This window comes from Cupressus sempervirens, chromosome 2, assembly GCF_028749045.1.
Source record: "Cupressus sempervirens isolate cs-2001-9-10 chromosome 2, ASM2874904v1, whole genome shotgun sequence".
NCBI lineage: Eukaryota > Viridiplantae > Streptophyta > Pinopsida > Cupressales > Cupressaceae > Cupressus > Cupressus sempervirens.
In genome coordinates this window covers 589,694,466-589,709,918 of record NC_143119.1, presented here as the reverse complement: position 1 = coordinate 589,709,918, position 15,453 = coordinate 589,694,466, and positions in this window count along the sequence as shown.

Here is a 15,453-nt window from a genome sequence, read left to right as displayed (position 1 = left end):
AAAATTATATTTTTTTTGAGGGCCTTAACCACTACAAAAGTGTGCTTTTCAATTTGTGAATATTTTAGTTCATGATTCTTCAAAGGTATTCTCATGAAAGCTATTGGGGCTTGTATCCCTTCATCATTTTCTTGCATAAGTATTGCTGATAGAGTATGTTTAGAAGTGTAACAATAAATGATAAAATCTCACTTATAATTTGGGTGGCATAAAACTAGGGTATTAGCAATAATGGTCTTTATATCTTGAAAGGCTCACTTTCTAGCTTCATTCCATTTGAAATTTGAATTCCCTTTCATCATTTCCACTATATGTTTTGTGGTTCCCATGAAATCAAGCACAAACCTTTTGAGGAAATTCACTTGCTTGAAGAAAGATTTAACTCCTATTTTATTTGAAGGAAAGCTTAATCTTTGAATAGCTCACACCCATTAATTCTAATACCTTCTTGGGACACTATATGACCTAGGAGTTTTCCTTGTGTCACACAAAAAACCAATTTCTTGGGATTGAGAGAGATCCCATGCTCTTGGCATCTTTGTAAAACTTTTCTCAAATCTTCCACATGATCTTTCCTTTTCCTTGAGAATACAATGAGGTCATCCAGGTATATGACTATGATTTGGTCCTTTAGATCAAAAAATGTCTTTCTCATACATCTTTGGAATGTAGCACCAACATTAATAAGCCCAAAGGGCATTCTATGATACACAAATGTACCCCAAGTAGTGGTGAATGCCATCTTATGTTGATCCTTCTCTTCTACTTTGACCTAGTTATAACTTGAGAAACTATCTAGCATAGACATCATTTCATATACTACCACCATTTGTAGTAGGTAATCCATATTAGGAAGAGTGAAGTTATCTTTTAGAGATGCTTGGTTTAGGTTGTGAAAATCAACACAAATTTTTATCTCTCCATTCTTCTTTCTAACAAGTACTATATTGGCTATCTAGGTGGAATGATGAATGGGATAGATGGTCCTCACTTTTAGCATTTTATCTACCTCCCTAAAGATAGCATCTGTGACTTTAGGATTGTAATTTCTTTGTTTTTGCCAAAAAGGAACTGCATTGGGCTTTAGTGGAATTTGATGTTTTACCTTCCCATATCTATCACTTTTCAAATCTTCATAACTCTAGGCAAAAAAATCTCTATATTCTATGAATAAATTCCTTGTGGCTTCTTTTTCTTTAGGTGAACAATATTTCCCAATATTAATCATTTTGGAATTATGAATATCTCCAATGTTTACTCCCTCATATTCACCCATAATAGGCCCCTTTTCTGCTCTCTTTTACTAATCATGTCTATTAAATAGTTTTTCCAAAGCCACAAAATATGGGGGAATAATATTACCTTTCAAATGAAATTTTCCATTTTGATTCCATTTCCTATTCACATCAGAGTTTTCATGATCAATTCCACTAGATTCATGTTCAAAAATAGACTTATCATTTTCCAGGAACATCTACAAACTCTTATCATCATTGAAGACTTGCCAGGATTCTGTGTTATCTGGAATAATAGATCAATACACAATTTCAATCTAATACTTTTTGTCTTTAAAATCTAGATGAGGAAGTAATAGAGAGGCAAAGACTACAAGGGAATTATATTTAGTACTCATCTCCCTCAAAAATGCTTCAATAGAGAAGGCATCTAGACCTTCAATCTCATCCTAGAATTAGTTTTTGTAATTATTCAGCTTGTGATTTTTCACAGAATGCTATCCTTTTACTTGTTTCACAATAAGCTCTAGATCACCTTGAGCTTTTAGGATCTTTATTGCTCTTTCCTTTGCTATTATTATTCATAGCAATAAGGCCTCATATTCTACAATATTATTCATATTTCCAAATTCTAATTTGAAAGCCATGAATTTAGGTTCTCCTTCTGGGGATATCAACAATATACCTACCCTAGATCCTAAAGAGGCACAACTTCCATCAAATTCAAGTGTCCATATGCTTGATGCATCTTTGTTTTCATTAGAAACTTTCTCACTTTAACTCTCTTCTCTCTATTCATCTGAGCCTTCTTCAGTAAACAACATATCGTTGCTGAATTCTAGCTCTTGATATAGGATCCGAGCTTTAGGATCATCTAATTTCAAGATTATGAACTTTGCCTTTTCTTCAGGTTCTAATTTGACTTTCTTATTCCCAATAGGTATTACTGCTTGAGACCAGTCTAGCTTTATTTCTCCTCCTAAGTCTCAAAAAAAACTTCTACTTAAAAGAAGTCCATAGCCCGCTGGAATGTCAGCTACTAGAATAGTCAATAGGAGCTTCTTTTCTGGATGCAAAGCTAAGGCTACCTCAGCATCTTTAATCTACCCAAGTAAGGGAACTTGTTTAGCATCCATTGAATGACATCTCCCATGCACTTTAGTGAGATTGAGAGCCAAGGCTTTGGCTATAGAATAAGGCATAACATTATCTGACGCACCTAAATCTATTATACAATTACTAAGTTTACATTCATTGATGTACAATGAGATATAAAATGGTTCAAGATTTTTCCCTGAAGATGTTGCCAAGAATGTAAAATCTTCTTAACTAAATAGACCAGATGTCAAGGTTTCATCTTCTTTTTCAACCATTACATTATAATTCAAATATGATGTGTTTCCTTTACACTAGTCTACTAGTCTTTTTAGCTCAAAAGGGTGTGACTTCAAATAATCAATAGTGGAAATTTGAATTTTTGATTCCTCACAGAATTGAATGAATCAAAGGATGTTTTTTCCTTACCCATTTGTGAAGTAGATGCTCCTTGATTAGTATGTACATTAATCCTCAAAGGACTGAAGTCATTTCTATGAGTGTGACTAGAGGATTGATTCTTCAACCTTTGGCCTTGGGTAAGCACTATGTATGAAGTTCCATCAATGGTTGCATAACATTCACTTTTTGATTCAGAATCCAATTCATATTCTAAAAATAAATTTGTAAAGTTTCCATTTGAATAAGAATTAGGCTTTGAACAAGGAGTTGTAGTGTTCAATTCATTAGTAGATAACAATTGCATCATATGAGTAGTCTCCAAAAAATATCCCTATCATGATCTATGGTCAAATGGAAGATGCACATATTTCCTTTTTTCAATGCCACTTCAATTTGCAACCTGGGTTGTGAACCTATAAGCTGTGAGAACTACCTTTGTTGTTCTTCCCTAGTGAATTTTGATAATTTTGTTGATAGGAATTATTGAATCTGGGTAATTGCTTCTTTACCACTACTAGCTCATTTGAAAATTTCTAAATCATCTCCTTAGATGATGTGGTACTACTAGAACTTCCTTTAGTTTGAACTTCTCTTTTCCATTTTCCCATAGAAATCAAATCATCCTCACATTCGATCGCTTTCTTTTGCGTGTCAGCTAGATCTATGGAATGTGCTCTCCTTAAATCATAATTGACATCTGGAAGCATCACACTAATAAAGAAGCTTTTAAAATTACCAGGTGTTGTTCTATTGGTAGTTGGAATTCTATTGATAATCTTATTGAGCTTGGCAATGAAATCTCTCATACTCATAGTGGGTTACTTCTTAATTGAGGTCAACTGTGTTAACAAAGCATGCTCATCTTCCACAGTTTTGAACCTCATCTCAAAGGCCATTCTTAATGTATCCTAATTAGTTATTGAGCCATTAGCTAGATGATAAAACCAATCTACTAAACTATCTATGATGGTCTCTACGAACAACCTTACAACAACATCTTCATGTCCCACCCCTAAGATATGAGTGGCTGCAAAGAAAGCTTTAATGTGTTTGTCTGTAGTGACTTTCCCATCACTTGAGAATTTAGGGAAATTCTTCTTAGAACTAGCTGAGAGTGGATGATAAGCATTTAATGCTAATGGTCCTATTGCCGTAGCCCATGGAGCAACCATGATTGTCCTGGCAGTATATGGCAAGAAATTAACAACTAGAGGAGCAGTAACTCCATGAAGTGCTAACACCTGACAAGTAGAATGTGAAGTGCTAGTGTCCTAATTCTTAATAGGGGTAGACAACCTACTCCAACTTTTATTTTCACTTTTTTTCTTTGGAACATCTAAGATAGGAAAATCGAGCTTTGTAAGCTTATCAAAGATAGGGTCTTGCCCACCCTGTTCCTTAGTACTTCTGAGGAACCTAAATTGTTCCAAGATGCTAGGTTAGGTTTATCTCTAAGATTCTTGCCTCAATTGTCCTTCTACTCTTAAAATGTTTCTCCTTTGAATAGCTCTCTCTAAGGCTTCAACTCTTCTTTCTTCTTCCTCCAATACCTGGCTAGCATTCCTATAATGTTTAGTGTTCCTCCTATGTCTCCAAATGAATGTGTTGAGGGATGAAATTATGTCTTCTTGGTTGTCTTGAAAACCAAGATTAGGTTGGAGCACTAGAATAATTTTTTCATGAGGTAGCACCATTTTCTCTCATGACATTGGCTTTTTAGTCAAGCGACTATTCATATTCCCCAGCAGAGTCGCCAAAAATTTGTTGGTAAACAAATTTGTTCTTTCAAATTATTACTCTTGAATGCCCAACTCATAACAATATCTGATCACAAATAGTTGGAAAGCCACTTGTAAATGATTTGGCTTTCCTTTGAATTGGTAGGTACAACTCCCTAAAATGGATTTGTAATGAATTAGTTTGGGGGGTATGTTCTTAACCTAAGAATAGAAGAGGTATAAGCAAGGTAGACCTAGATAGAATCTAACTCAGGAAAATAGAAGTTTCTCAATACTAAAATGGTTTTACGCACTCACACATCTTATGAATTCATAAAACTTATCTAAACAATAATGGATACTGAATTGAGCGAATTTGAACTTGAACTGTGATTAATAAATTGAAAACACTGAAGGGATTTCTCTTTGAATGAATAATAAAAACACCTATTACATTCATTCATTGCCTCAAAATAGGGGAGGTAAAGCTCTATTTTTCCCTCATCTCAATTCAAACAAAAGAGAAAATGTAAACTAAACATAACATCCACTGGAACAGAAAATGATTGATATAAAATACCATTCAATTGTCTCTGCAACAAAGAGTACTTCAAACCAAAAATTTTCCACCCTTTCATTAATCTTTTAATTTCATACATATAAAGTTTTGAGATGACCATTACAATAGAAGTTTAATTGATTCATCTTCTAAAAATGAAAAATGGCAAGATGCCAGTTTGTCGTATTACAAAATTATGAAGAAAACAAAATGGGGGTATAATATAAATAATTTAGACTTCTTCCCCTTTTCTATTTTCACCCTATATGCCTTAGTAGCAACCATTACTGGAATGAGCTCTTTGTGATTAGGCACATGTATATTTGTGAATCTCAAGAGCCATTTTGAATGTTCCCTTGCCAACTCCTTTACAACATTCAATTGATCTAGCAACTCCTCTGCAGCCACATGTATATAACCACTAAGCATCTGGAGTTCTACAATTCTATTTTGACTACTAGAAGTCACTCCGGACAGATTATCTAGAAAAGTAGAGAAGTTACTTTTCATTACATCTACTCCAATGAGAGCCTTTCCTTGACCACTGGTTTGAAAATTAGTGTGTAGCCCTCTCATAAGCTCAAATCCTCTATCTTGAGTCTTCTTTGCTTTACTCTCTATTTCCTCAAGTCCCTTCTTAGCTACTTGGATCATTTCTAGCTTGAACTGCATACTTTGGAGCCATTTGACCAAAGGTTCATTTCTTTTCTTCAGAATCTTTGCTTCAACTACTTCTTTCACTTTCATTTGGATGATCATCTTTAAAAGGGAGATGTAGTCATCACATTTGATCCTTTCTCCAGCCAGAGTATTACTATTAGACAAGATGTCATCCTTTTCTATCTCCAATCTAAGGATATCATTCCCAATTTGATCTATGAGAGAAACTCCTTTTGATTTGAGTTTCTCAATCCATTTTCGACCAATCTAACCATAATTCCTATCTTCTTGGAGTTGGGAAATGAGGGATTTCACTTTAGCTATAGTAGGAGTTTGGGTCACAAACATACCAGAGATAGTTGCTAGTGGAGTGACTAGTTGCTTGATAAATTTGTTCAGTTCTTCTATCTTGGCTTTCATTTTGATCTTTCCTAACTTAAGACTTACTAATTGTCACTCTATTACTTCATTACTTGATCTCCATAAGCCAGCTTTTGTATCATGTCTGGCCTTTCCAAGATTGATTGAATGTATAGTAAAATCATTAGGTGTCATATCCTCAATTCTCCCTCCTTTGTTTGGCTTGGCTATTTCCATCATCAAGTGCCCTATTTCTAGATCTTGCACAAGTATTGACAAAGTCTTTTGCTTCTTTACCTTTGTCAATGCAATCCCAGAATAAACTGTAAGAGATACATTGTCTTTTGTAGAACACTTTCATCCTTTCTCTTTCTCTTCCTTTCTAAAGTATCTTCCAATGAAGAATCTATTCCTATCACTTTGGAAGCTTTTTTGAGTGATTCAATACTGAACATCTTTTTCTTCACTAGAGTTATTGTTATAGCAGTTGAAGAGAAAGGATTTTTTGAATCCTTTGAGATGAACTTGGAAGAAGTCTAGCCTTTCTCCATTTCTAAAGTCTTCTTCATCTCCTCATTTGACTTAGTAGACTCACTGCTACTACTCTTTCCATCCCCTAGGTCTACTATCGATATAGGGGAACTACTTGGCTTCAAAAGTGAAGCACTTACTAATGGAACCAGATTGGTATGCAGAGAAGGAACAAGGGTAGTATGAGGAGATGGAGTTGGAGTAGTATGTGGGGATGGGACTAGAGTGGAGACACTATACTTTGGGTCCTCCATTTTCTTCTCCTTAGTACCAACCTAGGTTCCTATAACTGGGAGAGAACCATCATGATAGGTCTAGGTTATAGGAACATTCTTGTCTAGAGGTTGTTTACCTCTGCCTAAAGGTTGAGCTAGCCCTTGAGTGGAAGCTATGGTTATGCTTGGTGTAGCACTCTGGGATGAAGTAGACATTGTGGCTACTGTAGAAGCTTGAGTAGCTACACCCTTACTCTAGCTCTTTTTGGTTGTTCACTCAACCCATTTTCCTGTTCTCTTGATGATCCTAGCCATCATGATATCAAAATTATCTTCCACATTGACATATGGCTTAGAACTGATAGGAATCCTCCCAATTTGGTCAAATAGGTATTGCTATACATATTTTGACCATCATCTTCCAACCCTTCAACATTAAGATCAATACCATATGTCTTCACTTGTTCCACTATGAGCCTAGTGAAAGCACAATCTCAACTCTCTAGCTCATTCTTGCAATCTACCCAATAATCTTCTATAGTGGTGACATGCTTGATCACACTTCCAATTTGTAGCACCTCTCTTGCATATCCATTTGGATCGAACATGGGTCTTACAACCTCATATTCTTCTAACTTGTACTTAGTCTCAAATGTCTTGAGCATATTTTTGGCATCTGACTAAGACTCACAACTATAAGCTCCAATCTTCATGGGGAATTCATACCCCTTCTTCTTTAAATTGGTGCTTAACATGTTCACCTAGATAGCTTGTCTCATGATCTCTACCAGTACAATCATGTCACTAGGGTATATGGGCAGGTTCAAATGGAATCCATCAAAAGCTACAAGATGCAAATATTAAAAGGAGGAGAATTGAATAAAGTAGCTACCAAATTGACTGATGGCCACCATTGCTTCTGGGCTGAACCTCCTCTTTGGGCATCCTTGGAGTTCCCTACAAATCCTCATTGTAAATGAGTCGTTACCTCTGATATATTCTACATAGATATTCTATAACTACAAGCATGGATAAAATTCATAACTTTTCATATCATTAGGGAAGTTCTCTATTCTAGGAAGGCTTGGCCACAATTGTAGAGAAGCTAACATATAAATAAGGAAAGATGACATGTAGAAGGTATTGTAGAACTTTTTGGCACTGAGGGTTCTAGATAGACGCTCACTTACCTCATATGCCCAATCAACATAATGTGTATCCGAATAGATGATTTACACCAAAAATAAATATTGTTCAACAAAATTGAGTTCTTCTACCTCACCTTTCAATCGATGTAAAATAACTAGAATATCTACGATCTCTAGCTTGAGATTAGTACTGAATAGAGTCTTAGGAACCTTACTTTTAGCTCCCCATGGATTTTGGAACTAGGACTTCATAATTTCCTTTCACCACACCATTTTCTTCAAAGAGAACATGGACATGGCTCCTCCTATTGTCAATTCGAAAAACTCTTCTCACTCTAGAATTCGGAGGAAATTTACTATAGTTTTCCTATCAATCAAATTTAACACTATATGATTAGGTAGAAAAAAATGTTTAGTGTTTGGATTGTAATGATTTATGCATTCGACAATTAGTTCAAGAGCTTGAACTGCCACAAGAAATCCAGTTCCCTCCACTAGCCTGCTTCCATAGAGCTTTTATGTTATAGGATAAATTGGCTCTGTCCTCAACCTCTTTTGAAAATCTTGCATGTCAAAGAAATGTAATGAGGTGTCTGTAATGTTCTATAATGTTGACCTAATTTCATTCAATCCATCAAATCTAGTGAATCTAGTTGCCATCTTATCTGAGATAGAGATGAATTGAAATCTTAAAATTGAAAGTAGTGCAGAGAGTAGAACTTCGCAAGTGTGAGAGCTTTGAAAACACTATTCAATTCAACAACATAACAGTTCAATAAAGAGAGCAGTAATTTGAAAATCTATTATGTTCATCTCTACATAGAAATCCTAATCCACCTGTTGATTTTCAAGATCCGCACCACACGAGTGAATTAAAGGATAAATTTGTTAGATTAGTAAATGTAGGGGTTTGTAACAAAATTTTCCATGTCTTTTCACTATTTCTATTGGCCCAATGGTAACTTTCTTTAATTACATACTTTCCAATTTTTCACCAAGTTCCAGAGAATTAAGAATGGAGAACTTCGTAAGGCAAAATATGCTTAGCTTGATTCTGCTTAAAATACCTTCCCAAATGTGATTAACTTACTTCCAATAGCATTTTTAATTATCATGTTATTGATCTATAAGCCCAACATGCTTTTAGAAGTGAGTTTTCAATAGATGTGGAAAATCACTTTCCAGGGTTGAAAACCCATTGAGGAGAAGGCAACTTCTATTTTTTCGCCTTTGCCTTCATTTTCACTTTACCCTCTAAGTAAATGTACCTCTATACTTCAAAAAATATCAAAAGGGATATGAAAGTTAAAAAGAAACCCACTTACTTGCTTTTCTCTCTCATAAATGCATTTTCAAAAAACTGACTTCATGGGTCAAAAGCCCACCATGGAGAAGTTACTTCAGAGTTTTATGCTAGCTATGATTCTGAGCACTATGATTAATTTTTAGTGACTCCCAAGGTGGAATGTTGTAATGTAAGGATGATCTATCCATAAGATAACTCATTTCTTCCTTGATTTAGCTTGTAAACCTCATTTGTTGATCTCTGTGGAAAATCACCTTCACGGGTTGAAAACCTATCGAGGGAAAGGTAATGTTGGGTTTTTTGCAAACTTTATTTATTTTTATGTGCCAACTAAGATAAGCTATGAAAAATTTCATCCTCAGAAATAACTTTGTGAAAATCACTACATGACCCAAGAATCTCCATCAAATTAGGTTCTAGGCTACCCACAAACTCATGACAACAAGGAAAGCCCACCTAGTTATGTAATGCGAGGAAAAGAAAAGATAAAAAACCCAATGTAGGAACTTTTAACTTGAGGGGAAAGTACTAGAATTGGGTATAACTAGAATAAACTAAGACACAAGATTATTTTCCACTTTGCAACATGGGTACAGGATGAAAAGTGGGGCAACACAATTTTTGTAGCAAGTCCTACTATTTCTACTATTGTTTCCATTCCAAGTGTACATGCAATAAGTGCAAGGATAGTTGAGACCAAGCCTCAATTGAGAACAAAATTTTTGGGTAAAGGAAAAGAAAAGGAGGAAGATATAGATCTTGATGAGGAGATTGTAATTCCAAATTGGGACATCTCCAATCTTACTTTAGATTAGATGCAAAACTTTAGTAAACTTCTTTAAAAGAAAACCAAGCAACAAATGCTAAGAGATGAAATGAATAAGGAGTTCAAGATCAGTGAGCATGTGAGAACATTCTAGCAGAGGCTATAGGTATAGAGGCTAATACTTCTTAACCAATTTTGTATTAGTTGGAAGAGGCAGCCCAAAAATACAATGAAGATTTGAATGGATAGGATAAACTATTATAGAGAGTAGAGAAAATTTTTGAGAATAAGGTCTTAGAACTTATTGCTCAAAAGATTGGCATTCACCAAGTACAATTATCTACTATTTTGAGTTCTATGGAAAATTCTTGTATTAATGTATCATTACTTTTTGGCAAGTTATGTGACACATCAATTTTCAAAAAATAAATAAAGGAAAAATTTTCTAAAATTGATGAAGATATGAAGGCAAGTGCACAACAGTTGTAGCGTGACCCAATTTCTAGCTCTGTTTGCTTCAATAGAATCAAATTTCTAATAGATATGCAACTAGAACTACTTAGAGAAGAGGCCATAATCAGATCTACTTTGATAGATATCCAAAATATGATTCTCCCTATCATGGATGCATTGCATAAGCATATTGCATATTAAAAACCCTCATCCATGATAATAATTTCTCTATTGTAGACAATATGACTGAACTATTAGCAGAAGTGCAGGTTGCATTGCACACATGCAGGGTCTTACAAGAGAACTAGGACAAGACCTTGGCACTCATACTAAAGGTACATTCAAACTTCTTGTCTCATTTTGGCATTACTATGTAAATACATATTGTATAAATCTTTTGCATTAATGTCAAAAAGGGGGAGAAAATGTTGAAGTTATAAGGAGAAGCCTTAAATAAAATGGGGAGTAAAATGTAAAAAGATAGGGGGAGAAGATTGTAAGAAGAATGTAAATTAAATGCATATTTTATGTATACTATACTATATATTATACTATGGAGGAGCATTACCATGTACACAAATGTATACTTTACAAAACCAATTTTAAAAAATCTCAACAATAGTATACTCTGCTGAGTTGGAGATATAAGGTGATAGATAATTCAGTTTTGAATGATAAGTGTTTTTTGTCACTAATGCCAAAGGGGGAGATTGTTGACATTCTAGTCATGTTTCTTATTAGTGACATACACTTATTTAGAATGTGAGTTCATATCGAGCATATTGTATAATTAATAGTGTTAACCAAGCAATTCAATTATGGAGTCCTACAATTGCTACTGAGTCCTATGGACATATTTTAGTGTGAACTAAGTAGTTACTAAAGATTTGATGAACAATAGTGTAAGATGAGCATCTCAGTGTATACTAAGTTTAACAATGCAAACTGATTTGTGCAGTGCTTACCAAGTTCATAGTTGATGTGATGCAAGTCTAGTGTTGATTGAGCTACTTAGTGTTAACCAAGAGACTTAGTTTATACTGAGCTCAAGGTGATAGTATTTATTAAGCTATATAGTAAGAATCAAGTGATTCAATTTATATGTCAAGTTTCACAATATTCACTGAGTCAACAGTGTAGACCAAGTTCAAGACTACTTGAAAGTGATTAGTATGGACCAATCTTCTACATCTACCAAGTGCATGATGATGTTGAGCATTGACAGTGGATGATGAGTATCAAAACCCCATCAAGTCAATCTTCAGAGCCTAAGCTTCTACACTTTGGCCAATTTTGTAATATTTTTATAAACTTGTATTGTGGCCAACTTTGTAATTGTGTATTTGGATTGATATTTATGTAATGTATTGTATCACATCCAAATGTATGCAAGAGAATGAATTACAAAGGCTACATTAGTATAGGGAGCAACAAAGATTCATCTATCATAGTAAGGTGATTTATACATTTAGAGGAATCTCATTCAGTAAACCAAGTTGTAGATCAAAGATCAACTACTATTTCATCCTAATAGGTGGATCACTCAAATCCTTTAACAAGGTAGACCTAACAGTCTTATGTAAATCTCTTTGCTGAGTGTATACTTCATTGTATGTTTGTAAATCCTTTTGCAAGGTGGAGATAGCAATCCTTATTGCTCCTAATAGGGTAGATCATTAAAAGCGATCACTGTAAACCTTAACAGGCCAACTTTATACTACAGTACTAAAGTTTGTGGTATCATCCCCATCCTAGTTTTACTTTCTATTTGGAAGGTTTTTGGGTCACCAAATCTTGTGTTAAAGTGTTATGTATGCTTTCATGTTTCCAGTTTATCATGCATGTAGTTAGATCATAATTCATATAAAGAACTAATTGCTAATTGGGGTAAAAGTTTTAGAAGTTTTTGATTCACCCCTCCCCTCTCAGTAACTTAGTTTGTCATAATATTTCCAATAGGTTATTCCACTAAAAGAAGAACTTATAAGTGTTTGAATTCTAACACTAATAAAGTTGTGAAAAGTGCAAATGTGAGAGTTGATGATTTTTACAAAAAGAGATGATACTACATGTAATGGAGAACCTAAAGACTATAGTACATTCATCTATGTGGATGATAATGCTCCTAGTACTCAAACTGAATAAACTACTCAAGCTATAAGCTCCCATCAAATAGGAAATGATGGAATGCAAATGCAAATTATTGATCATTAGATAATATATGTTGAGCATTCAAAACCTGAACCTAAATGTTGTCACAAAATTTTGCACCCACGTCCAAAGTTTTTACCTAAGGACAACCTTGTTAAACATGGAAACAACCTCCAAGCTGTGGAACTTGAACTATGAGGTTGAGTCTCTAGAGAAGGCCAACTTCCTTTACTATTAGGGTGCACCTAACTACTCTTGGAGAGGAAAAGGGAGAAGGAAGGCATAGAAGAAAATCTACCTATTCTAATCTAAGGGGGTGTTGCACCAAAATAGAGTGTTCAAACCAATCTCTACCCATATATGCACTATTGAACCATCATGACACCAAAAGATATACACATTCAGACTTGCTTTAATCTAACAATCACATGCAGATTAGAAAACCAAAAATGAATGACACAAGGAAAGAGAAGATTCACTTATATATCATTCATAGGCCAAAACAGATACAATCATGTAGATTGTAGATCTCTACAAAACACCATTGAGAGGCAAATAGTTCTTGTACTTTACATCAATGGTTGAAGGAGATAAGGAAGAATGCCATACAATTCAGAGGCAAAGGGAATTTACACTGAAGTTGTAGAGAAATATCAGAGAAGTTAGAGAAGAGTCCACCTTAACAAAATCTACAAAACTTGCCTTTATAGCTTAGGCATAACTAAGATATTTTTTAACTGACATTACTCTACAACTACCACCATTAAGTCCTACCAAAAAAAATCATGCAGATCTGAAGAAAATCTAATCTGAGTATAGATCCAGATGTAATGATATCTAATCTTTGTTGGAACAAGGCCCTAAGAAGACAAAAATGGTGCCATTAAATTGTCTGACCAAATAGATGGATTGGATTAGAGGTGATGGAGTGTTTTCCTGAGTTCACTGAGTTCAACATTCATACAAGAGTGGTTGGGATTGATCACAAGGATTAGATCGTGCAACAAAACTTGATTTCCCCCATTTCTATGTCATGTCCCCTTTTCAAATAATTAAAAAATAATAATCTTTGCTATGGCAGGCAGGCCCAAGAAAGTGAAGTTTCGAAAAAAGGGGGGTTAATCTTTGGAAACCGTTGGACTAATAAATGAAAATTATTATTAAAATAAGTTTCATTAACCTCTCTTGGATGTGAGTTATGGTTATGCCCTCTTTTAAGGGGTTTGGAGGCATTTTGGGCTGATTAGAGAACTTGATTTTGCTCATTTCTTTGTTATTCTTCAGAGGCTGCCAAACCTGTGGAGAAGGAGACCCAAGAACAGGAGTTTACAGGTTTCCAGGGAGACCTAAGAATGGGAGTTTGTAGGTTTCTAGGAAGGCTAAGGATGGGAGTTTGAAGCCATTCCATGTGCATGCTCATACAGAGTTTTCCTTTGTGCTGAACAATGCAGATTTGTGGGTTTTCGAATGTGTTTTTTGTATGAGTTTGGTGTTTTCAGTTGAATATTTCATATCAGTTTGGGTTTCTACTGTATTTCAGACTTTAAGGTGTTAAAATAGAGCTGAATATATGTATTGGGATGTGATTAAACTTTTGAGATAGATTATTAGTGTTTTGTGGTGTTTTTGGGCATTTTTGTGTTAATTTCGGGAGCCCGATGAGCATAGTTTTTGTCCTACATTTGTGAGCTGTTGTGTAAAGGCTATACGGATTTGGAAATTTCATTTTGTAGGCTGTTATCCTGCTGAAATTTCTATAAAAGAATGTCCATTTTCAGATTTATTAATAATTTGTGAAGTTCTGAAGCTTTTGGCACTATTTTCAGCATACCCGATTTGGGGTTTCTTGAGAAATTTGGTGGATCTTTGTGATATTATTTGTTTGATCTTGAAGATCTGATTAGAGGATTGAAATATCATGTAAAATCAGTAAAGGGACATTTCAGTGGTATCAGAGCCATGATCTTGCCAGCCTGAGGGTTTGTAGAAGCTTGCATGTCAGTTTTAACAACTACCCAGATCTTGCATGTCAGTTTTGACAACTACCCAGATCTTGCATGTCATAATTTATGATTGCATGTTGCTTCTAATCAGTTGCATGTCAAAATTTATGGTTGTATGCTACTTCTAATAATTTTCATGTTAGTTCTTGGTGAATTTGGTGGTTGTAGAAGTTTGCATGTCAGTTTTGAGAACTACCCAAATCTTGCATGTCATAATTTATGGTTGCATGTTGCTTCTAATCAGCTGCATGTCAAAATTTATAGTTGCATGCTACTTATAATCATTTGCATGTTAGTTCTTGGTGAATTTGATGGTTGTAGAAGTTTGCATGCCAGTTTTGAAAACTACCCAGATCTTGCATGTCAGTTTTGATAGCTACCCAGATCTTGCATGTTAGTTTTGACAACTACCCAGATCTTGCATGTCAGTTTTGACAACTACCCAGATCTTGCATGTCATAATTTGGTGGTTGCATGTTGCTTCTAATTAGTTGCATGTCAAAATCTATGGTTGCATGCTACTTCTAATCATTTGCATGTTAGTTCTTGGTGTTTGAAGAAGTTATATCCTATTGGGGTTACACTCTACTTTATCCAGAATGGACAGGTATAGTACAGAGTCTCAAAGGACACGATCTTGGACAATTGATATCCAGAGTCAAAATAGTAGAAAGGATGGTTATTTAGACATTTAAGATAAACTTATGAGAATAAGCCATGACATGTCTGAACAGTTGGTTGAGCACCACCGTATAATGAATGACATGTTGTCCGACCCAGCTAAGGTGGATAAGTTGACTAGATTTCTATTTGGCATATTTTCTCACAGGACAGATGACACAATTCCCAAG